The 26,586-nt window shown below is 42.1% G+C and overlaps 1 protein-coding gene across 1 annotated transcript in view; it reads right to left on the bottom strand.

Moving 5' to 3' along the window:
- The window catches only part of LOC139413102 (alpha-1,6-mannosylglycoprotein 6-beta-N-acetylglucosaminyltransferase A-like), a 111,019-nt gene extending 108,832 nt beyond the window's left edge, over window positions 1-2,187 (bottom strand). The window contains exon 1 of the mRNA XM_071160165.1: window positions 2,030-2,187. The gene's annotated coding sequence lies outside the window, so the exon portion shown is untranslated. The remainder of the gene's footprint in view (window positions 1-2,029) is intronic.
- Between the last annotated feature and the right edge of the window lie 24,399 nt (window positions 2,188-26,586).

Raw genomic sequence — 26,586 nt, 5'->3', positions numbered from 1 at the left:
CATTAGCCTACATCTCAAACAGAATTCACTAGTGATATGTGACATTTTAAGAAAAACCTGAAGCTTTGGACCTGCCCGACCATTTAAACAGAAGGTTGTATTAGGCTATACTGCGGTTTTAGCCTAAGTCAGTTCGAGCCGAACACAGCGAGTGGGTGGCACAAAGAGAGGGAGGCAGTGGTGTGTGTGTGTACAGGCCGTGAGGAGTAGGACCCCTTTAATCAGAGAGATTACCCACCTCCGTCCCATCCCTCCGTCATCTCCAGCCATGCCCAATGATGCGGTCCCAACGATTTATCTTGCCAGCAGCAAGGCATGACACTGGAGCAAAGCTCCTTTCAAGCAGATTTATACTCCCCAAGAGCTGCAGCAAAGGCGCTTGAAAGAGCTCTTTATAAAGGCAAGGACGCCAGCAGCTCACCTCTGCTAACTGCAGGCCCAATGGCCGTTTGATGGTCAGGATAATAAGCTAAGCGGTGAGGTGAACAGAAACAGAAACCCAAGATCACCTCAATTACAAATGCCAGTGTGTCCACCATCTTAATCACACTTCTTCATTACCAAGGGGATAAGAAAGAGCCAACCTCCAAGAGAAGATACTAAACATCAGAAGCTGAATGTTTTGTGTTTTCATGGCACCAACCACAACGTTACCTGTACCTGAGCCAAATTCCTTAGAGTAAGTATACTGTAGAGAATGTGGACTACAGTTGTAATTACAGAGTACACTGGACTGTTTCCAAGGGGATTTCTGGGTGTTTGAATAAATCTCCTGGGTTGTAAGAGAAGCACTCTTTCAGATCTACTCAGAGGATTGCAGCCAAGGCAGTATTGAGCAACCCAATCACTGAGCTATAGGAAGTTAGGAACATATAGTGAGGTCTCTCACAGTGGAAAGTGTGGGGAAAGTGTTTTTCATACTTATCCACAAAAGGACACCGCACATATATTACCATGGTCACAAAACCTTTTAATTTGATACATTTTCACGTGTAGTTATATTGTAGTAACATTGCTTTATGTAAAAAAATATATATATAAAAAAACAAGTCTGCAAATTATCAAAATATATCTAGTGAAAAGACAATCAAAAGATACAGGCTGTACATAACAATTTGAGACTAGGCAATACCATGCAGTGTCAAACGGAGCCATGTATTTTAGATTCGTACAGATGAACCATACTCATGTTATTTGATTGGGGGGGGCTAACACCTCTAGCCAGCTAGATACCTTTCAAACAGCAATTCAAGCGACATAGCCAGTAGTGTCACTTCTATCATATCATGCCAAGGATCGAATTCAAAAGAATGTTAGCTATTATTATTTGTAGTAGTATTAAATCAATGCAACCCGAGCTATGATTCTGTGTGATCATGAAACAATAGACATCTGTTGACAACAAAACCTGCACTGGCTGGTTTGCTAATTAATGTTACTGCAAAACTGTAAACGGTAGGGAGGTAGGCTATAACATGGCTAGCTAGTTACTCTCGTCTGACCGCGCACTCGTTATAATCGACAACAGACCATTTTAGCAAGCAAGAAAGTAGCCCCGTTCATAACAAGCCACTGTGTTTTTAGGGATAGCAAGGAAGCCAGTACATTTGCATTTCAACGGGTTGAAACTACCAGGTTAGATGACTCGCTGACAAGCTAACCATTATATTGGATAGGTCAGATGGATTATTAGCAACATTTGGCCGCTGCGGTACGCGATTCTTTACTAGTTCGCGCTAGCTGTCACATGCAGTACTTTCTCAGTTAGCCAACTAACGTTAGCTAGCTTGCTACTCGTGGAGCTAACAATAACATTACCGTAATAGCTGTTATTAACGAGAGATATCTGACATGAAAACGAGAACCAACTGAAATAGCTAGCTAGCTATACGAGTCTGGCTTTCTGGTCATCCTTCGGTCATTGAGCAGCACTTCTAACCGCAGTGACAAGTCGCTCGTAGTACGATTGGGAGAATACTGCGTCTCTGCAATGAAAATGCTATGTTGTGGAAATCATATTACAGCTTACCTTTCGGATAGTAGAGTGCTCCGAGTTGACTTCGGGGCTCAGGTTTTGTTTTATGCTGATATGATAACAGATCCTACAGGATTCCGAATGAATGGCCAGTTACTGTAGCTTGCTACGGTTTTTCCGCTCTAGCGCTGGAGTCTTTTCTTTCGCTCTGTCACTTCCAGCACCTTGTCCTAACGCGAAGGCTATTCAGGGATCCTCTGAATGTTGGTATCCCCTTGAAATAACGAAAAAAAAAAAGAGCAACATTTCCCTTTATGAGAAAAGGAGAAGCATAAATTGTATCACATGTTACATTGGTGCTGTTTTATTTATATTTAGGAGCATGTTTATTTTTTTATATTTCGCATATGTACCAATTGCATGCGTCATACAAGGAATTGTGGGCCTAAAGATATCACAAATAGGGGAAAACAATATGCATGAACTATTTATATGGTCAATAATTCCATAATAACTGAAACTATATATTATTTTCAGTTTTCTTACTTTCATATGTTCATTATACGTAGCCGAATCTACACAGCAGCCCAATCCCTAGGCTGCGTAGTGTCATATGACAACAAAATCACCATTCTCCCTTTAAAAGGTGAACACATTTTTTTTTTAACGACAAGCTTAGTGATTGCTGCCATCTGCTGTGGCCTTTTGTATACTGAAAGTAAGAGTCAGTCACCGTGATTCACTTATGTCACACACTGTGTGTGACACACATTGGGTGCGTCGCTTGATTCAGATATAATCATCTATTTTGGCTGATAGATTTGAAAGAAATCCAAACTGTTGGACTAAGAGGCTCACTAGAGGGCATCCACAGCACAGTTTTATATGCCAATATTATGGGGACATGAATTAGAACATAACAGGATGTGAAATGGCACACCAATCCTACTTTGATATTTTCCTGCCAAAATACAGCAACATTCCAGGCGTACTCACTTATCTAATCCATAGCAAGTGACATATTGATATTCAAACTTTTTTATTACAAAAGTATTTTATATTTGCTTTAAATTTTTGATTTCGATGGTGGTTAATTAAAAACATTTTGTGGGGCATTCCCAAAGTTCCCCTAATACACCAGTCCCCCAGGCCTAGGCATTGGCAACTCAACCCATCCATATCACACTGATATTCTAATTGTTAGGCTGTGGACCGCATTATGAAAGCGCTCCATCTTCAAAGGAAGTATAAATTACAGATAAGCCCCCCTCAAAGCTCAGAATTATTGTATCAGGGGATTTATTAATTTCTTTGCCCCTCTTGATTTAAAGACGCACTTCTATGAAGAGGCCCCTCTCAACTTTGAGAGGAGAATGTCTTGTACTTGCCATTGAAATCTGAAGAGGCACCAAATAAAGCCTGCAGGTGTAGTAGACCTTGTGCACCTACCTCAAAATGGACAGCATTTAGTCAGGATCATTATAAGATGATTATGATAAGACATTATTAGTGAGTCATACATGCTCTTTATGACAAGTCTTGCATTGCATTATAACTGCATCACAATGCATTAAAGGCTTTAAGTAAAGTGTTGCCAAAGTTCAATCTATTCCAAACTAAGTGTAAAGGAGAGCACCTATCCACTGGTAGCTAGCAGCAGGTTAACCTGTGGTAAACTGGGTCCCATTGGAATGTTAATACTACTATGGCCACTGACCATCTCTGCTGCATATTCCCCCTCAATGCACTAACCATCTCTGCTGCATATTCCCCCTCAATGCAATAATCATTCATGGCTCAGAGCCTCAGACACATTCACTGAACAACTCATGCAGAAGGCTCATCATAATTTGACATGGTTTGTACTCTGTGCTCCGTGAAATCTGAGTAAATCATGCTCCTCAGCATAGAAATATCATCTATTACTCTTCTAGTCATGTTCTTATTATCTACTCATTCTATGCCAGTCGGGAGGTTGATTGACTGTATCAGAGGTGATTGTAATGGTAACGAAATTGGGTCAATTCAGAAAATCAAATGAAAGGCCTACTATGATCTTCCTTTTGTGCGGTGGACATGGTCCCTATATTGTGCATTATTTTTCACCAGAGCCCTATGAGCCCTGATCAAAAGTAGTGCACTATGTAGGGAATTGGGTGCCATTTGGGACGCAGACATGACTGTGACCATTTTCCTTTTCATCACGAGATTGCCTATATATACTGTATAACATCCAGGGAATTATTGTTATTTACAACTTTGGATAACCCTAAATATCATGTAACACATACTGGAGGGTGGCTTGCGAAAGTATTCACCCCCCTTGGCATGTATCCTATTTTGTTGCCTTACAACCTGGAATTAAAATAGATTTTTGGAGGGTTTGTATCATTTGATTTACACAACATGCTTACCACTTTGAAGATGCAAAATATTTTTTTTGTGAAACAAACAAGAAATAGCTATTCACTTCCCCAAAGTCAATACTTTGTAGAACCACCTTTTGCAGCAATTACAGCTGCAAGTCTCTTGGGGTATGTCTCTATAAGCTTGGCACATCTAGCCACTGGGATTTCTGCCCATCCTTCAAGGCAAAACTGCTCCAGCTCCTTCAAGTTGGATGGGTTCTGCTGGTGTACAGCAATCTTTAAGTCATACCACAGATTCTCATTTGGATTGAGGTCTGGGCTTTGACTAGGCCATTCAGAGACATTTAAATGTTTCCCCTTAAACCACCCGAGGGTTGCTTTAGCAGTATGCTTAGGGTCATTGTCCTGCTGGGTGATTTTTTCACTTTCACCAATTTGGACTATTTTGTGTATATCCATTATATGAAATACAAATAAAAATAGATTTAAATTACAGGTTGTAATGCAAAATAGGAAAATTGCCAAGGGGGATGAATACTTTTGCAAGGCACTGTAACTGACACATAATCAGACTGAGGTTACATTCAGTGGCGACTCGTCATTTAGGTCAGGTGTTACCTGTTTTGCATGTTATTTTAGCGTTAATACGTGCCACATATCAGTTTGCAAACAATGTAAGTCTGCTCCAAAATACAGGTTTTTCAGCCTAGCTCAGTGCTTTCTGTGGTGAAATTCAACAATGAGTGGTTTGGAAGGAATCAGTGGCTAACTGCAAGCGTTGCAAAGCAATCACCAGCCTGCTATTCAGTGGAGTGGGTGTGTGATCTAAGTCTGAGTTTAAGGGTCTCTATCTAAGCTTAAAAATATAAACATTCAACATTGGCCATACTGTCAATCCAGCATGACTTCTGCCGGATTCAAAACAACTGGAAACTCGAACTGGGAAATCTCAGACTTCACTGAGTTCAAGACAACTGGGAACTTGGGGGAAAAAACGTTTTGAACAGTCATCCAACTCGGAATTCCAAGTCGGGAACTCGGCCTTCTTTCTAGAGCACCGGCCTGAAGATCACTGACGTCATGATTCAACCTTGTTTTTTCCCCCAGTTTTCTTGATGCACCATAAATCCAGAGAATCCCAGACTATGATGATAAAGTGTGATGACAAAATTTGCCTACGAAGGATCACCGTGCCACCTTCCTGTTCAAGAGAGCACAGTACAACAAGGTGAGTCCAAGAATGTATTGTATGCTAGTGCATAAATTATGTAATATCAATCAATCAAACATACAGTGGGGCAAAAAAGTATTTAGTCAGCCACCAATTGTGCAAGTTCTCCCACTTAAAAAGATGAGAGAGGCCTGTAATATTCATCATAGGTACACTTCAACTATGACAGACAAAATGAGAAAAAGAAATCCAGAAAATCACATTGTAGGATTTTTTATGAATTTATTAGCAAATTATGGTGGAAAATAAGTATTTGTTCAATAACAAAAGTTCATCTCAATACTTTGTTATATACACTTTGTTGGCAATGACAGAGGTCAAACATTTTCTGTAAGTCTTCACAAGGTTTTCACACACTGTTGCTGGTATTTTGGCCCATTCCTCCATGCAGATCTCCTCTAGAGCAGTGATGTTTTGGGGCTGTTGCTGGGCAACATGGACTTTCAACTCCCTCCAAAGATTTTCTATGGGGTTGAGATCTGGAGACTGGCTAGGCCACTCCAGGACCTTGAAATGCTTCTTACGAAGCCACTCCTTCGTTGCCCAGGCGGTGTGTTTGGGATCATTGTCATGCTGAAAGACCCAGCCACGTTTCATCTTCAATGCCCTTGCTGATGGAAGGAGGTTTTCACTCAAAATCTCACGATACATGGCCCCATTCATTCTTTCCTTTACACGGATCAGTCGTCCTGCTCCCTTTGCAGAAAAACAGCCCCAAAGCATGATGTTTCCACCCCCATGCTTCACAGTAGGTATGGTGTTCTTTGGATGCAACTCAGCATTTTTTGTCCTCCAAACACGACAAGTTGAGTTTTTACCAAAAAAGTTATATTTTGGTTTCATCTGACCATATGACATTCTCCCAATCTTCTTCTGGATCATCCAAATGCTCTCTAGCAAACTTCAGACGGGCCTGGACATGTACTGGCTTAAGCAGGGGGACACGTCTTGCACTGCAGGATTTGAGTCCCTGCGGGCGTAGTGTGTTACTGATGGTAGGCTTTGTTACTTTGGTCCCAGCTCTCTGCAGGTCATTCACTAGGTCCCCCCATGTGGTTCTGGGATTTTTGCTCACCGTTCCTGTGATCATTTTGACCACACGGGGTGAGATCTTGCATGGAGCCCCAGATCGAGGGAGATTATCAGTGGTCTTGTATGTCTTCCATTTCCTAATAATTGCTCCCACAGTTGATTTCTTCCAACCAAGTTGCTTACCTATTGCAGATTCAGTCTTCCCAGCCTGGTGCAGGTGTACAATTTTGTTTCTGGTGTCCTTTGACAACTCTTTGGTCTTCGCCATAATGGAGTTTGGAGTGTGACTGTTTGAGGTTGTGGACAGGTGTCTATTATACTGATAACAAGTTCAAACAGGTGCCATTAATACAGGTAACGAGTGGAGGACAGAGGAGCCACTTAAAGAAGAAGTTACAGGTCTGTGAGAGCCAGAAATCTTGCTTGTTTGTAGGTGACCAAATACTTATTTTCCACCATAATTTTGCAAATAAATTCATTAAAAATCCTACAATGTGATTTTATGGATTTTTTTTGTTTTTTGTCTGTCATAGTTGAAGTGTACTTATGATGAAAATTACAGGCCTCTCTCATCTTTTTAAGTGGGAGAACTTGCACAATTGGTGGCTGACTAAATACTTTTTTGCCCCACTGTATGTATATTTATGTTTAAGCCCTTTTTACATCAGGGAGATATGTATACTGTAGGTGCTATAAGAAAGTAATACCAAGTTGTGTAGTAAGCTGTTAATAGCCCATGTGCCTCACCCTAATAATTTGGTCCCTTTCCTCCTTATAACTTAGCCTACTGTTCTGACTTGGTGGTGCACATGTAACCTATAGCCTGTTTTAGAGAAATGTCATCATTAAATATTGTAAGTGCTTTCTTTGTCTGCTTCTATGCCCCCTTTATTTATCCTACGGCTTTGACTTGGTGTACAGGGAGAAAACTGTAAGAACAGCCCATGTTCAGAATAATTTCGGTGTACATATCAAAAGTGCTGAACACATAGTTGTATTGACTACATCTGTCCTAGCTCGCTCATTAATGTCTTAATCGAAATGACGGATTGCCTCTTATCCACTCGTCGCCCCCTTATGCCGTAGTTTGTACACATCAATTGTCAGTAGAAACCACATAAAATGTTGTTTAAGCAAGTCAGCCATATCAGCTCTGTTTTTTTAAAAGGCAGCAAATGAGGCTGAATGAACTGTTTCCCTGCCAGATGAGGCTCAGCGGATTCACTCCATGGTGCTGAAAAGAAAGCTCTGCTGTTGGGATATCTTTATGTAGGCCCTAACAGTTTGTGGGCACTGTTTATCACTGTTATAGTACAATTGATTGTATTGTTTAGTGGTGTGGTGTGTTGTGTTGTGTAGTGGCTTTGCTGGCATGCATTTTTTTTTGTCCCACCTGTTAAAATCGCCACTCATTACAGTATATATCATTGACACTTATCTTTCACTGCTCACAAATAGAATACTTGCTTTGGGTGTGACAAAGAGCAACAGAGACCAATTTAGAACATTTCATCAAATAACATGTGAAGTTACATGTCAAAAATAAGTTGTAGCCAGTCCAGTCTGTGAGTAGTGCACACAATGTGGTGAATACTGCATAACATCTTAACCTACCCTCCATGTATCATATTCAAATGAATGACCTTTATATGGACCTATAGAGAGCGAACGAGGAGGACACATGTATGGCTGCTATTATTCTCAGTCTGACAGCTTTCCTGCCTACACCAAGGAAAATAGAGAAGAAACTGTTTCTTTTGAAGTTATTTTTTCTTCTTCTTATCCATCAGCAGTTAGGAAAGCCAGCTCTTTTGAAGTACACATGAAATAGATGATAGTATTGCCTAATACAATGGGAGATATCTCACTGTAATGTGATGGGGGTTATCTTGACTACTGCGAGGAGACTCCGTGTGAATGTATCAACAGTATGATTTGAATAGACATTTTATCAAAACATCAAAGTAATGAGTTTAAAGTCAGACATAAGAATGATATTGACACATGAGTGATATTCTCCTGAACCAGACAGACAGTACATTTGTCATTTTGGTCATTTGCAGTAGCAGATGCTCCTATTCAGAGCGACTTACAGCCAGTGCATTCAACAAAGGTAGGTAAGACAACCACATAATCACAGTCATTGCAAGTAAACCCATTCCTGGAAAAAGCATCTATCATTGAAATTATTGCTAGTAAGAAAAGACAAGTGCAAGTGTTAGTGTTGTACTTGTCATTCTTGCACTAAGACATTTCAGGGTTTTTTTTATCAGGAGGGTTGCTAGGGGGTTCAAACAAGGTGCTCTTTGAATAAAACAGACAGTACACACAACTGATAGGTTACTGTGTCTAGCAAAAGCAATTCAGCCTAAGAACAGAACTTAGAAACCCACGCAAAACATACCAAACCCACACATCGGACTAAACAATGGCAGGTCACAGTGAAAGAGAATCACACAAAGCCAGTAGAAGCCAGTCACACATGGGTTTAGTTTATTGCTTTCGAACCCTCATCCTCAGGCATTACATCCATGCTGTGAAACAATGCATAATTGAGGCTAAACTGTATAGAATGTCACGGCCACATTCGAAGCGGTAGCTCGATTTTCTTGGAATTGCTGTCACCTGAGTGGATGAACGGTTCAAGCCAAATAACAGCCTTGTAAACCTGCCATGACTCACCTATGGACATTCTGTCTGTTTTTCTCAATATTTCAGGAATTTACTGTCTGTGGTGTGTGTAAACGGGCACCAATATAGGAGGAGGCGGAAGAGGCGTCCTATATCCCACAAATCCTTTAAACATCCATGGGAGTGAGTAGAGGAGAGAGGAGGAAAGTATGAGAGAAAGTCTGCTGTGGAGAGATAAAGAGGCAATGGGCATTGGCAGCCTTGGAAAATAGTGCAGTGGATAATGTACATTCCTTCCAGGGGAAGGGCTATGTACAATGTTAAAAATTCCCTGCTGGTGACTAAGCGCACCATCTCATTCACACAGCCCTCTCAGAGACAAACTCTGTAACTTAATAACTTTGGCAGAAGGCTCCCCTCCGCCACTGGAGCCAAGTTGGCCAAGTACACTGGCCCTTCGCAGCTAAGGCCTGATCACCGATTGTTTGCTAGGGGTCATGGTTACCAGAGGCCTTATCACATCGTGGGGTCAGCCAATCACAGGGAGTCAGCTTGGGTCCCAGATCCCCAACTCCTGCCTCCTCCTCTCCGTCTCCCTCAAGCAGTGACAGAGAGCAGCATCTCTGTCGCTGCCCATAAATAACTGGACTCAATAGTATCTCTTTAGACTTGTGGGATGGTGTGCATGCACAAAGTGACTTCTGTGGCATGTATAAATTGTTCTTAAAAGTTAGTTGTTATTGTTGCATTGTGTATGCTGTTTCTGTATAGATTGTAACCTGTAAACATGTTCAGGGATTATATGCCATTTATACAATCCGTTATTAACATTATCACAGCTCTCGTGATATCGTATGTAGAGTATATTCATTGCCTTTCATTTCCTTCTACAGAACCACCACCATTCCACTACCTTTCCGTGTCCATTTCATCCGTGTGTGTGTCAGTAAAGTATCTTTGTGTGTAACTCTGAAGTTGCCTTATTCCCTTCTAACCAGGGGCGGTGCTAGCAGGTCTAAGGATCAGCAAACACAGAGAGCCGGGTTGCTCTCTTTCATGGTCCTTCTGTCACCGGATTTGTGACTTGCTAGCACCACTACGTCAGCCTCTTGGGGACACACGGTGTACCTGACATACTGTACAGCCCACCTGCAGTCCAGGAAAGGACCGGACAAGTGATCAGCAGACCTATTGCGGGATATATCACCTCCTCGGCCCAGAAACGTTGCTGAGTGCATCCAGTGGAGGGACTGAGCTTGGACGTACCTCCTTTGCCACTTTGCTAGGGATGTCTGCAACGAGAACTGGGTCCACACCCACGGAAGTGCCATCCCACCGTGGTCCTGCAGCATCGCCGCAACATAGCCAGCACAGGACGTCTCCGGTCAGATATATTGCCTGAACATTACCCAGTCTCCTCCCCATTGTCACGTGGTGGACTGCAACAAGGGGACACGTGGGAGCGGTGCTTTCCTGAGCTATTACACCTAGCTTCCCAGTGCCTAGGACAAAACAGGGCGGCTCCAACGTTGGGGACGCCACTTGCAGCCCGCAGGGAGGTTCTGCTGCCTCCCAGGCTCTATATAGTAGAGCAGGAACCTCTTCCACCACACCCAGCACCACAGATCCTTATGTTTTACTGCTCGCCTGTGGCCCAGAAACCTCCAGGATGACAGACAGTCCGGTCACAACCTAAGTCGACCCAAGCGGGACTAGAACCCAGCCCAGTCCATATCGGTGCTCGAGCCACACTTGAGACAGCACCCCCACCTAGCCAAGGGCCGCAGGCCCCATTACTACGCCAGCAGCAGCCCGAACCCCGGCTGACCCAGCAGTCATCGGCAATCCAGTCCACCCGGCAGCCGCCAGCACTGGAATCCTCAACGGCACCATCTATCCCGCAGACACCAGTGCAGCAGTCCCCAGTGGACCGACCCGACCTGTCTGCTGCTACACCCATCCAACCATCCAGCCCTGACCTGGGCCCTCCAGTCCACAGCTCACACCCTCTCCTGAGGCCCCATCCTGTCCTAACCCAGTTGCCACTCTGGATCCCAGTGTGACAGTCTGTGACACCCCTGTACAGCAATCACTGTCCGACCCAGCCACGAACCTACAACCACTGATTCCTGGCCCCTCCTTAAAGGAAACTTCCACACAAAAACTATTGTTTGGTATTTGTTTAATTAGTCCATTGCTGATATGGTTCCAAAATGTTTTGAATGTCAGCAATCAGGTTTTCAAGATATATAACTCAAAATACAGAAATACAGCTGGTATGATGCATTGTGCAAAACATAGATGATGCAAAATATTGCCACGGTCATACACTGGATCTAGTTTTGTCTTGTTGATTAAATATTGTGGATCAAAATGTTTTTCCTCATAATCCTAGACTATCGGACCACCATTTTATTATATCGCAACAAATAATCTGCTCAGACTCCAACCAAGGATTATCAAAAGACGTGCTATAAATTCTCGTGAAACCCAAAGATTCCTAGATGCCCTTCCAGACTCCCTCCATCAGCCCAAGGACGGCGGAGTACAAAAATCAGTTAACCACTTCACCGAGGATCTAAATTTTACCTAATACCATAGACGCAGTCGTACCTCAAAACAAAAAGCATTTGACACAAGAAATTAACTCCCTGATATACAGAAAATACTCGAGCCCTGAAGCACGCTTCCAGAACAATTGGAAAGGAAATGGCGCTCCACCAAACTGGAAATGTTCCAATTAGCTTGGAAAGACAGTACCATGCAATATTGAAGCGCCCTCAATGTTGTTCGGTCAGTCTATTTTTCCAAACTAATTGAAGAGAGTAAAAACAATCCAAAATTTATTTTTTGATACTGTCACAAAGCGAACTAAAAAGTGAGGATGGCCTTCATTTCAGCAGTGAGGAATTCATAATTCACGTTTTTTTTAAACCTGTATCTCTCAACACATTCAGAAAAATAGTCATGGCCTCTAAACCTTCCAGCTGCCTAATGGACCCTATTCCAACTAAACTACTGAAAGAGCTGCTTCCTGTGCTTGGCCCTCCTATGTTGAACCTAATAAATGACTCCCTATCCTCCGGATGTGTACCAACCTCACCAAAAGTGACAGTAATAAAGCTGCTCCTGAGAAAGCCAAACCTTGACCCGGAAAATTTTACGAACTATCGGCATATATAGAATCTCTCATTCCTCTCAAATTATTTTGAAAAAGCTGTTGCACAAGAACTCACAGCCTTCCTGAAGACAAATAATGTCTACAAAACGCTCCAGTCTGGTTTTAGACCCCATCATACGTACTGAGACTGCATTCGCTAAGGTGGTAAACAACCTTTTAATGGCGTCAGACCAAGGCTCTGCATCTGTCCTTGTGTTCCTAGAAGTTAGTGCTGCTTTTGCGGTGCAATGCTCTACTCTCTGGCTACCCGGATAAAGCATTAAATAAACTTTAGTTAGTGCTAAACACGGCTGCTAGAATCTTGACCAGAACCCCAAAAATGTATCATATTTGTCACACCCTGATCTGTTTCACCTGTGTTTGTTCTTGTCTCCGCCCCCCTTCAGGTGTCACCCATCTTCCTCATTATCCCCAGTGTATTTATACTTGTGTTCTCTGTTTGTCTGTTGCCAGTTTTTCTTGTCTGGTCAGGTCTTACCAGCGTGTTTTCCCGTCTCCCTGCTGGTTCATGTTCTGTTCCCTAGTTTCCCCAGTTCTGACCATTCTGCCTGCCCTGACCCAGAGCCTGCCTGCTGTTCTGTACTTGCCTGACTCTGACCCGTTTACAAACCTCTGCCTGTTCTGAGCCTGCATGCTGTTCTGTACCTTATCGACTCTGCCCTGGCTTACAGACCTTTGCCTGCCATTGACCTGTCTTTTGCCTGCCCCCTGTTTGGGTCAATAAACATCTGTGACTCTAGCTGTCTGCATCTGGGTCTTATCCTGAATTCTGATAATATTACTCCAGTGCTAGCCTCTATACACTGGCTTCCTGTTAAAGCTAGGGCTGATTTCAAGGTTTTACTGTCAACCTACAAAGCATTACATGGGCTTGCTCCTAAAAATCTCTCTGATTTGGTCCTGCCGTACATACCTATATGTACATTACAGTCACAAGACGCAGGCCTCCTTATTGTGCCTAGATTTTGTACGCAAACAGCTGGAGGCAGGGCTTTCTCTTATAGAGCTCCATTTTTATGAAATTATCTGCCTATCCATGTGAGAGATGCAGTGTCACGCCCTGACCTTAGAGGTCTTTTTTATGTCTCTATTTGGTTTGGTCAGGGTGTGATTTGGGGTGGGTATTCTATGTTCTATTATTTGTATTTCTATGTTTTAGCCGGGTAGGGTTCTCAATCAGGGACAGCTGTCTATTGTTGTCTCTGATTGAGAACCATACTTGGGGTGCCCTTTTTCCCACCTGTCTTGGTGGGAAGTTGATTTTGTTTATGGCACATAGCCTTTAGCTTTACGGTTTGCTTTGTAGTGTTTATTGTTTTGTTAGGCGTCTTTTCGAATAAAAAGAAAATGTACGCTCACTACGCTGCGCCTTGATCCTCTTCTTTCAACGGCCGTGACATGCAGACTTGGTGTCAACCTTTATTTCTTTACTGAAGACTCATCTCTTCAGTAGGTCCAGGGTTGGGGAGAAATGGATTGCGCTCTCATTTAGCAATTCGCGCCTTACAGATTGTGGTTGTTGTGGCTGTCTGTTCACAAATCTGAATGTGTATTTGAACCCAATAATGTTTGAGTTCAAAAACTTTAAGCTGCCTATCAATCATTATTTTTGAAACCAGTGGACAGCCAGTGAAAAATGTGCTCTTGCAACAGCTGCATAGTGCGGATCCCAGCCTATGGAATAAAAATTGGGCTTTAATTGCTCAAACTAATTCATGCTTATAAAAATAAATAAAAATCCATAGGCCTAATGGACACATGCGCAAACTTGCACACTTTTGATAGACTTAAAGTGGCAATCTATAGTTACTACATCCATTTTTGGACTTATAAATTATACAGTTGAAGTCTGAAGTTTACATGCACCTTAGTCAAATACATTTAAACTCAGTTTTTCACAATTCCTGACATTTAATTATTGTAAAACTTCCATGTCTTAGGTCAGATAGGATCACCACTTTATTTTAAGAATGTGAAATGTCAGAACAATAGTAGAGAAGGATTTTATTTCAGCTAATATTTCTTTCATCACATTCCCAGTGGGTCAGAAGTTTACATATACTCAAATAGTATTTGGTAGCATTGCCTTTAAATTGTTTAACTTGGGCCAAACGTTTCGGGTAGCCTTCCACAAACTTCCCACAATAAGTTGGGTGAATTTTGACCCATTCCTCCTGACAGAGCTGGTGTAACTGAGTCAGGTTTGTAGGCCTACTTGCACGCTTTTTCAGTTCTGCCCACGTATTTTCTATAGGATTGAGGTCAGGGCTTTGTGATGACCACTCCAATACCTTGACTTTGTTGTCCTTAAGCCATTTTGCCACAACTTTGGAAGTATGCTTGGGGTCATTGTCCATTTGAAAGACCCATTTGCGACCAAGCTTTAACTTCCTGACTTATGTCTTGAGATGTTGCTTCAATATATGCACATAATTTTCCTTCCTCATAAGCCATCTATTTTGTGAAGTGCACGAATCCCTGCTGCAGCAAAGCACTCCCACAACATGATGCTGCCACCCCCGTGCTTCACGGTTGGCATGTGGTTCTTCGGCTTGCAAGCATCCCTCTTTTTCCTCCAAACATAACGATGATCATTACGGCCAAACAGTTCTATTTTTGTTTCATCAGATCAGAGTACATTTCTCCAAAAAGTACAATCTTTGTCCCCATGTGCAGTTGCAAACTGTAGTCTGGCTTTTTTATGGCAGTTTTTGAGCAGTGGCTTCTTCCTTGCTGAGTGGCCTTTCAGGTTATGTCGATTACAGGAGTCGTTTTACTGTGGATATAGATACTTTTGTACCTGTTTCCTCCAGCATCTTCACAGGGTCCTTTGCTGTTGTTCTGGGATTGATTTGCACTTTTTGCACCAAAGTCCGTTCATCTCCTTCCTGAGCGGTATGACGGCTGTGTGGTCCCATGGTGTTTAGGCTTGCGTACTATTGTTTGTACAGATGAACGTAGTACCTTCAGGTGTTTGGAAATTGCTCCCAAGGATGAACCAGACTTGTGGAGGTCTTGGCAGATTTATTTGGCTTTTCCAATGATGTCAAGCAAAGTGGCACTGAGTTTGAAGGTAGGCCTTGAAATACATCACATTTTCTGGAATTTTCCAAGCTGTTTAAAGGCACAGTCAACTTAGTGTATGTAATCGCGTCTCATCGCGCACCAGCGACTCCTGTGGGCGCAGTGGGCGCAGTGTGCGCTAACCAAGGTGGCCAGGTGCACGGTGGTGCGGCTGGCTTCCGGGTTGGATGCGTTAAGAAGCAGTGTGGCTTGGTTGGGTTGTGTATCGGAGGACGCATGACTTTCAACCTTCGAGCTTCGAGCTTCCTATTATTACCATTCAAGGTCATGCACTACTGACACCCACATTGCTGCTTCCGTGTTACTGCTGATTTTACTCGATGATACCAGCTGGTTTTTTCTACCACTGGAGGTGGCGTAGGTGGCATGTCAAACGTCAGCTGGGAGAAGTCAGAGAGTATCTCCTCTGCTTCCCCCTGTTGTCCAGTTTCTGCAGGTGTGGTCCATGGTTCCATGAGGTCCCGTGGATGCCCTGTGTTGTTGTCCCCATTGCTTGATGGAGTGGGCAGATCATCTCGTGTCACAACATCATTGGCATAAAGGTCACGTAAGTTTATGTCAAGCGTTACTTTCTAAATGTAATCCGTTGCAGTTACTAGTTATCTAGTCCAAAACAAATGTGTGTTTTTTTCGACTCCCCGAACTCAGTAACGTAATCTGATTACATTCAGATACTTTTATTACTTTCCCCTTAAGAGGCATTGTATATACAAACAATGTATGTTACCAATTGAACAACATCTATTGCAGATAAATCAATGGGACGGGACCTCATGGAACCATGGACCACAGTTTACATAGCTGGACATATATGGATGTTTTTTTTTGTTGTTTTTTTTTGTTGAATTTTACCCCTTTTTCTCCCCAATTTCGTGGTATCCAATTGTTGTAGTAGCTACTATCTTGTCTCATCGCTACACTTTTTCATTGGCTCTTTTGGGTTAGAGTGGCAGTGCTCTATGCATGTGCTTTACAAGCCTCTACCATTGACTCTCTCTTTTACCATGCCTGGTCAAAATACAACATCTCTAGCCCGATGTTTACATTTCTCCATGCCCATGTGCTCTGTGTCTATGCGTTTGAGCATGTCTTGTCTGAGTGTGTGTGTGTGTGCGAGTCACAATGATTTTCTCACTTTTGAACAGGGAACCATCCAGCTCCGATCCCGTCTCTGTGGTTTCAGTACTCAACAGTGTTTGGGGATTTTTTAAATATTTTTTATCCTTGATTCAGGCCAACCTGCCTGAATAGTCTGTTTCGGTGTGGAAAGTTGCTTGTCTTGAGCTGTAGCTTTTCTGATTTCAGTTAGTTTGCGGTCACTCACAGGCACATTGTTGATAACTGTGTGCACTTGTGTATCCATGCCCTCACTCAGTGTGTGGTATGTGATTGACTTTCTGGACAGGGTGGATGGAGTTATTTCTCGATTTGGGCGTAGTATTCCTCTGTCTGCTTTGATAATTCTAAAGCATACGAGATTGCCGTTTCTTCTTGTAGGACGACTGCTCTTAATCCACGTTTGGATGCATCAACTTGGAGCTGCAACTCCTTGTGGGGATCAAAGTAGGTGAGTACAGGGCCTTGTGATGAGCTCTTTCATCTGCTGTTACGCAGCGTAATGAGTTGTGTCTCACACAAAACTCACTGCTCTGTTTCAGGAGCTGACATAGTGGTGGGTTTACCTCAGTCTGGGAGCAAATCTGGCGAGGTAGTTTATCATCCCCAGAATGGTCTCCAGCTCAACTTTGACCAGTGCATTGACCCTGTCCTTTACAATGACTTTGCCCTTCTCCGTGACACTCAGGTGAGCTTGGAGTGTGAATGGGATCCCCCGTGGTGGATACACAACTGGTGTTGCCTTGGGATCGTTGTGGTGGTTGCATTCTCCTGGGAACTCTCTGATACCTTGGAACACATCAGAGAACTCCTCAATAATGTTAGTTACATCCTGTGTTGCATTTGTATTGACAAACACCCAGTTGATTAAATCCATGTCTAGGCAAGCTTTCTGCCCTAAGATGGGTGGTGCTTGTGTGCTGAAAATGTCCAAACCTAACATGACTGCAGGGTCCTTATGTCTACATTTGAAGTAACATATCCCTTTGCTCTGTGGCCATGTCCTCAACTACAGCATGCAAAGTTCTCATCCTGCGCCGTGGCTGCTGTGTTTAGATTATGTGCTCCACCTAACTTGGAGAAGTGATTGAATCGCTTACAATTGTAGCGCTGCCTTTTTTGCTGGACATTCCTCATTGTCACTGTGTTCTCTCCCGCAAGTTCCACATATTTTGGTCCTCTTTGCAATGTCCCCGTAGCTCTGTCGCATTGCGTCGTGTATGTGTCCTCCGTGTTCTCTTTGGTTAAGAGCACGCACTGCCTGACCAGCTGTAGCAGCGCTAGCTCTGTTATCGCTAGTCATGGTCCTCCACTGTTCCTGTTAGCTCGTGTGAGCGCCCAGTGTCTATGGATTTTTTTCCAGTCAAATCTGATGAGCCATTACTCAATAGCTTTTCAGGAGCTAGGGGAGTTCGTAATTTAACAATCCAATTTCTAACCATCTCATCGCTGATTGGACAGTTATTCTTTCCCTAGCAATTTTAGCATCTGTAACAAAATGCTCGACGGACTCGCTTACACCTTGGAAATGTTTTTTCCTTAACTGTCACCGAGCAAAAATCTGACACCATGTTATGTTTCCGCTTAACTGTCACTCTTCATGTCCAATTAAAGGAAAGGGATCGACAACGAATTTTGAATTGACTTGTTTATTTTGCCATCTGAATCCAAAAGTAACGTGCGCTTGGTGTACAAATGGTGACCTTTATGCCAATGATGTCGCATGTGATAGGCTAGACGTAATCACACTGAACATATGTCATGATATTACAGTGCGCATGCCCAAAGTGAGTTGTGTGAAATCGTTCTTAAAAGTTCATTGTTATTGTTGCATTGTGTATGCTGTTTCTGTATAGCTTGTAACCTGTAAACATGTTCAGGGATTATATGCCATTTATACAATCCGTTATTACAGCTCTCGTGATATTGTATGTATAGTAATTCCCTTCTACAGAACCACCACCATTCCACTACCTTTCCGTGTCCATTTCATCTGTGTGTCAAAGTATTTTTGTGTAACTGAAGTTGCCTTATTCCCTTCTAACTGGGGGCGGTGCTAGCAGGTCACAGATCAGCAAACATGGAGAGCCGGGTTGCTCTCTTTCATACAGCATCCCACGACTGGCTCCACATCTGAACTACTTTGCCCCGAAACTGTAATCGTACATGGCGAAGTGGTCAGTTGTAACATGCTTATTAGGACTAAGAGATGGCTTTTTCAGTGTTTTGAACATAGTGGGTCAAATGAACAGTTGGAAATTAACTTTATTACATTCTCACGACTAAATAATAGTGATGGGGTTTTGTATTTTAGTGTGTCAAATATACAGTTGGAAGTTAACTTTAATCATATTTGAGAACTGTTATAAAAGGCTTATGACCATGTAGAATTTTTTATTTTTTTTACACAGCTTCAGGTATAATGTGACGTGTGTGTGTGTGTGTGTGTGCGTATATATGTGTGTGTGTGTGTGAAACTAACATCTGGAGGTCACACGTAACACCTTTGAATTCTCCCCCTGGCAATAAAAAGCTGTCAAACATGCACTGGCATACTCTGATGTGAGAACAGAGCAACCAAGTGCCCCATCAGAGGAGCAAAACAGGAAGGAGACCCAAGAAGCCCTCTCCTTGTCAGCTATAGGGGCTAACAGATGGCAGAGATTGGATTAGGGCTCTTTGAAATGAAAGATCAGTCAGATGAAAGACTTGCTCGCTGCATCGACGTACAAAGGCACATTATTACTCTCACAGAATGACTCTATATATAAACTGGGATCTTACACATTCACTTTGAATCACAATGATGGACATGTCTCTTTTTATAACAACATGCAGACTATTTGGCAATCTGATAGTAATAAAAGTAATTTATGCCATTTTGCATATACTTTTACCCAAAGAGACTTTGTAGTTACAGTACATGTGTCACAGTCGTCATATGCAGGAGACCAAGGCGCAGCGTGGTAAGCGTACATACTTCTTTAATGAAAGAACGAACAATGAACAAACTATACAAAGCGAACCGTGACGCTAATATGGCTAGTGCAGACAGGCAACTAAACATAGAATAAGAACCCACAAACTACCCAAGGAATATGGCTACCTAAATATGGTCCCCAATCAGAGACAACGATAAACAGCTGCCACTGATTGAGAACCAATTCAGGCAACCATAGACATATAAACACCTAGACTTACAAAAAACCCTAGACAATACAAAACTAACAAAACACCCTCGTGAAAACAAAGATAACTAAGGTCAGGGCGTGACAGTATGTGATCCATGCAGGAATTGGAATTGAAAACACAACCAATTCAGCCACACAGGATGATTGCTACATTATCCATTTTGAGGGAAATGAGCACCTCTAAAAGCTCACAGGACATTACAGGGCAACTGTAATGTCAAGCAGTTGTGCCCGTGGTTCGATGTAGAGTGATCAGAGGATGGTTACATAGGTATGCATAAAGTGGAGGAGTGGGAGGCTTGTCTGACTCCAACAGCACTGGGAGTCACATGAGCCTCTTCTGTGGTGTCCTCAGAATGTAATGTTACTGCTCTACTGAGCGTAAATTACTTTTCCTGAGAATTCTTTCCAACTTGTTCTTGATTTAATTTTACGTGACTCTTGCATGAAATTAGTATTTTAAGCATACATTTTTGTATACTGTGTTGATAACAAACATTGATACTAGATAGTCCATGGCATCTACAGTTGAATTCAGAAGATTACATACACTTAGGTTGGAGTCATTAAAACTAGTTTTTCAACCACTCCACAAATGTCTTGTTAACAAACTATAGTTTTGGCAAGTCTGTTAGGATATCTACTTTGTGCATGACGCAAGTAATTTTTCCAACAATTGTTTACAGACAGATAATTTCACTTAATTCACAGTGGGTCAGAAGTTAAAATACACTAAGTTGACTGCCTTTAAACAGCTCGGAAAATTCCAGAAATGTATGTCATGGCTTTAGAAGCTTCTGATAGGCTAATTTACATAATTTGAGTCAATTGGAGGTGTACCTGTAGATGTATTTCAAGGCCAACCTTCAAACTCAGTGCCTCTTTGCTTGACGTCATGGGGAAATCAAAAGAAATCAGCCAAGACCTCAGAAAAACATTTTTAGACCACAGTGTTCATCCTTGGGAGCATATTTCCAAACGCCTGAAGGTACCACGTTCATTTGTACAAACAATAGTTCGCAAGTATAAACACGATGGGACCACGCAGCTGTCATACCGCTCATCAAGGAGATGCGGCCTGTCCGCTAGAGATGAATGTACTTTGGTGCGAAAAGTGCAAATCAATCCCAGAACAACAGCAAAGGACCTTGTGAAGATGCTGGAGGAAACAGGTATAAAAGTATCTATATTCACAGTAAAAACGAGTCCTATATCGACATAACCTGAAAGGCCGCTCAGCAAGGAAGAAGCCACTGCTACAAAACTGCCATAAAAAAGCCAGACTACGGTTTGCAACTGCACATGGGGACAAAGATTGTACTTTTTGAAGAAATGTCCTCTGGTCTGATGAAACAAAATAGAACTGTTTGGCCATAATGGCCACCGTTATGTTTGGAGGAAAAAGGGGGAGGCTTGCAAGCCAAAGAACAATCAATCAAATTTATTTATAAAGCCCTTCTTACATCAGCTGATGTCACAAAGTGCTGTACAGAAACCCAGCCTAAAACCCCAAACAGCAAGCAATGCAGGTGAAGAAGCACAGTGGCTAGGAAAAACTCCCGGGAAAGGCCAGAACCTAAGAAGAAGAAACCTAGAGAGGAACCATCCCAACCGTGAAGCACGCGGGTGGCAGCATCATGTTGTGGGGGTGCTTTGCTGCAAGAGGGACTGGTGCACTTCACAAAATAGATGGCTCATGAGGATGGAACATTATGTGGATATATTGAAGCAACATCTCAAGACATCAGTCAGGAGGTTAAAACTTGGTCGCAAATGGGTCTTCCAAATGGGTAATGACCCCAAGCATACTTCCAAAGTTGTGGCAAAATGGCTTAAGGACAAGAAAATCAAGGTATTGGAGTGGCTATCACAATGCCCTGACCTCAATCCTATAGAACATTTGTGGGGAGAACTGACAAATTGTGTGCGAGCAAGGAGGCCTACAAAACCTGACTCAGTTACACCAGCTCTGTCAAGAGGAATGAGCCATAACTCATCCAACTTATTGTAGGAAGCTTGTGGAAGGCTACCCGAATGCAAACTTCTGACCCACTTGGAATGTGACGAAAGAAATAAAAGCTGAAATGAATCCTTCTCTCTACTATTATTCTGACATTTCACATTCTTAAAAAAAGTGGTGATCCTAACTGACCTACTACAGGGATTTTTACTAGGATTGAATGTCAGGAATTGTGAAAAACTGAGTTTATACGTATTTGGCTAAGGTGTATGTAAACTTTCAACTTCAACTGTACTTGCACAAATTGTCCCAAGCAATTATATGGGAAACCAGACCATCAAGGAGAACCAGTATAGATGATAGATGGCTAATGCTTACAGTAAGTACTATATAATTCAGAATGTACAGTGCATTCAGACCCCTTGACCTTTTCCACATTTTGTTACGTTATAATATTCTTAAATGGATAAAACAAATTATCATCAATCTACACACAATACCTCATAATGACAAAGAAAAAAACGTTTTTTAGAAGAAAAAAAATGAAACATTACATTTACATAAGTATTCAGACCCTTTACTCAGTACTTTGTTGAAGCAGAGATTACAGCCTTGAGTCTTTGGTACGACACTACAAGCTTGGCAAACTTCTCCCATTATTCTCTGCAGATCCTCTCAAACTCTGTCAGGTTGGATGGGGAGTGTTGCTGCACAGCTATTTTCAGGTCTCTCCAGAGATGTTAGATCGGGTTCAAGTCTGGGCTCAGGCTGGGTAACTCAAGGACTTTCAGAGACTTGTCCCGAAGCCACTCCTGCATTGTCTTGGCTGTGTGCTTAGGGTTGTTGTCCTGTTGGAAGGTTAACCTTCGCCCCAGTCTGTGGTCCTGTGTGCTCTGGAGCAGGTTTTCATCAAGGATCTCTCTGTACTTTGCTCCATTTATCATTCCCTCAATCTTGACTAGTCCCTGCTGCTGAAAGACATTCCCACAGCATGATGCGGCCACCACCATGCTTCACCGTAGGGATGGTGCCAGGTTTCCTCCAGACGTGACGCTTGGCATTCAGGCCAAAGAGTTCAATCTTGGTTTCATCAGACCAGAGAATCTTGGTTCTCATGGTCTAAGAGTCTTTAGGTGGATTTGGCAAACTCGAAGCGGGGTGTCATGTACATTTTACTGAGAAGTGGCTTCCGTCTGGCTACTCTACCATAAAGGCCTGGTTGGTGGAGTGCTGCAGAGATGGTTGTCCTTCTGGAAGGTTCTCCCATCTCCACAGAGAAACTCTGGAGCTGTGTCAGAGTGGCCATTGGGTTCTTGATTGCCTCCCTGACCAAGGCCCTTCTCCCCCGAATGCTCAGTTTGTCAGGGCAGACAGCTCTAGGAAGATTCTTGGTGGTTCCAAACCTCTTCCATTAAAGAATGATGGAGGCCACTGTGTTCTTGGGGACCCTCAATGGTGCAAAAAAATGTTGGTACCCTTCCCCAGACCTGTGCCTCGATACAATCTTATCTCGGAGCTCTACAGAGAATTCATTCGACCTCATGGCTTGGTTTTTGCTCTGACATGCACTGTCACCTGTGGGCCTTATATACAATATACAGGTGTGTGCCTTTCCAAATCATGTCCAATCAATTGAATTTACCACAGTGGACTCCAATCAAGTTGTTGAAACATCTCATGGATGATCAATGGAAACAGGATGCACCTGAGCTCAATTTTGAGCCTCATAGCAAGGGATCTTATGTAAATACTTATGTAAATAAGGAATTTCTGTTTCTTATTTTTTAATACATTTGCAAAAATTTGTAAAACCTGTTTTTGTTTTGTTGTTCTGGGGTATTGTGTGTAGATTGATGAGGATTTTTTTTATTTAATACATTTTAGAATAAGGCTTTAGCATAGCAAAAAAGTCAAGGGGTCTGAAGTTTTTCTGAGTGCACTGTACATAAATATGTTTTATATATTTAACTAAGCAAGTCCGTTAAGAACAAATTCTTATTTACAATGACGGCCTACACCAGCCAAACCCGGACGACGCTGGGCCAATTATGCACCACCCTATGGGACACCCAATCACGGCCAGTTGTGATACAGCCTGGATTCAAACCAGGGTGTCTGTAGTGACGCATCAAGCACTGAGATGCAGTGCATTAGACCACTGCGCTACTTTTGCACTCAAACCATAAAAAGGAAAAACCAAGGAGGCAGAGATGCCAAAAAATATTCTTAATTTAATGTCATGCTCGAAAGAATACAAAAAGTGCCAGCGCAAAGTGCAATAAAGTGCTGAACAAAATAAAAAATAGAGCATTGTTTCTGCTTCTATGCTTCTATGCCATAACCGGTGATTGCACGGAAGATGGCATAGACGCTGAAATGTTTTTTTCTCACTTTATTGCACTGGAACGTCTATGTATTTTTTCGAGCGTGTAATTAAATAAATAATATTTTTGGCATCTCTGCCTTCTTGGTTTTTCCTAACTATGGTTTGAGTGCATCGTCTCTTTGGACTCTGTTTTACACAAAAGACAGGGACTCCAGTAAGTGGATATGACATCAGTGGAGCAGGTCAAGTCATCATGTCAAATTAACCTGATGTATGCTGTAGTGCAGAGGTACCCTTACCGAAAAACAGGCTTCTGGCAAACAGTTGTCACAGATTTTAGACGATTTGCCTCTAATTTGCCTAGAGGCAACCCTGGTCCTGGAGTACCACAGATGTGTTTAGTTCCAACCAGGCTGAATTCCACATATTAATACGTTATTATATTGTGTATTATCTATTGTTTGGGGGGGGGTGTATTGTATTGGGGAATGAGGTCTGTTGTGTATTGCATTTTTTATTTGGAGGGTGTGGTGTTGATTGTGATATTGTACTTGTAACCGGTTTACCTTAAGTTCCCCTGGAGGGATACATTCAGTTGAATTGGATATACCTACCTTGCCTCCCAGATCTAAAAGGGAACTGTAAAAAACACTGAATTAACCGTGGAACTCCAAGACCAAATTTTCCTATACTCTGAGGTCTGTAGACTATCATAAACATTCTTGAGTAATCTCTGCTGGACTGGTTCAGATGTTGTCAGTTGTATAAATGCTCCGGACACCTGTTTTGGTGAACAGCTGTATGGCTGGGGAAATTTAACCGCTCTCACAATATAGAGGCCATCTCCATGGTAACAGTGAAGCTGAGACTCCCCTTTTCACTCTAAAATGTATGCCATGCAAAAACCATTGATTGCAAAGTTTAAAAGTATTCCTCACTTATACATCTAAATGTTAGCAAATTTATTGAAAATTAAATACAGAAATATATCTAACTTGCTCCCCTGAATCAATGCATGTTGGAATAAGGTCTGTCAAGTTCATTGTTGATCATTGCTGGACAGACATACCATAGATGTTCAAGCCAATTTAAGTCAAAACTGTAACTAGGCAACTCATGAATATTCAAAGTTGCCTTGGTAAGCAACTCCAGTGTATATTTGGATTTGTGTTTTAGGCTATTGTCCTGCTGAAAGGTGCATTTGTCTCCCAGTGTCTGTTGGAAAGCATACAAAACCAGCTTTTCCTCACAGATTTTGCCTGTGCTTAGCTCTATTCCATTTATTTTTATTCAACAAAAACAAACTCCCTTGTCCTTGCTGATGACCGGCATACCCATAACATGATGCAGCCACCACTATGCTTGAAAGTATGAAGAGTGGTACTCAGTGATGTGTACCACTCTTGGATTTGACCCAAACATAATATTTTGTATTCAGGATATAAAGTTAATTTCTTTGCCACATTCTTTTGCAATTTTACTTTAGTTTCTTTTTGCAAACATGAGGCATGTTTTGGAATATTTTTACTCTGTACAGGCTTCCTTCTTTTCACTCTGTCATTTGGGTTAGTATTGAGGAATAACTACAATGTCGTTGATTCCATCATCCATTTTCTCCCATCACAGCCATTAAACTCTGTAACTGTTTTAAAGTCACCATTGGCCTCATGGTGAAATCCCTGAGCGGTTTCCTTCCTCTCCGGGAACTGAGTTAGGAAAGACGCCTGTATCTTTGTCGTGACTGGGTGTATTGATACGTCATCAAAAGTGTAATGAATAACTTCACCATGCCCAAAGGGATATGCAATGTATGCTTTTTAAAAATTTTACCCATCTAACAATAGGTGCCCTTCTTTGTGAGGCATTGGAAAACTTCCCTGGTCTATGTCGTTAAATCTGTGTTTGAAAGTCACTGCTCGGCTGAGGGACCTTACAGAAAATTGTATGTGTACAGAGATGAGGTAGTCATTCAAAACATCATGTTTAACACTATTATTGCACACAGAGTGAGTCCATGCAATTTATTATGTGACTTGTTAAGCACATTTTTACTCCTGAACTTATTTAGGCTTGCCATAACAAAGGGGTTAAATACTTAAGACATTTCAGCTTTTCTTTTTTAATGAATTTGTAAAAGCATATTTCCAATCAGACATTATGGGGTATTGTGTGTAGGCCAGTGCCACAAAATCAAAATTGTGTCCATTTTAAATTCAGGCTATAGCACAACAAAATGTTGAAAAAGGTCAAGGGGTTTGAATACTTTCTGAAGGCACTGTAGACAGTATGCAGAAGTCTACTTTAACAATTTTACTTAACACGTTTACTTGAGAAACAGTGCACATGCAAAGCTTGGCAACAGAATGACAGTAAAATCTCCCTGTTTTTTTACCTGGCCACATTTTCCAAAAACTCTTAAATATCTACTCTGAATAAAGATTCAAAGATGTCTGCAGAAAAAGTGGAGTGTCAGCTACGATATGACACCTT

The sequence above is a fragment of the Oncorhynchus clarkii genome, chromosome 7 (genome assembly GCF_045791955.1).
Source record: "Oncorhynchus clarkii lewisi isolate Uvic-CL-2024 chromosome 7, UVic_Ocla_1.0, whole genome shotgun sequence".
NCBI lineage: Eukaryota > Metazoa > Chordata > Actinopteri > Salmoniformes > Salmonidae > Oncorhynchus > Oncorhynchus clarkii.
Note: the sequence above shows the minus strand (reverse complement) of the source record. Positions and strands in the feature narration are given on the sequence as shown.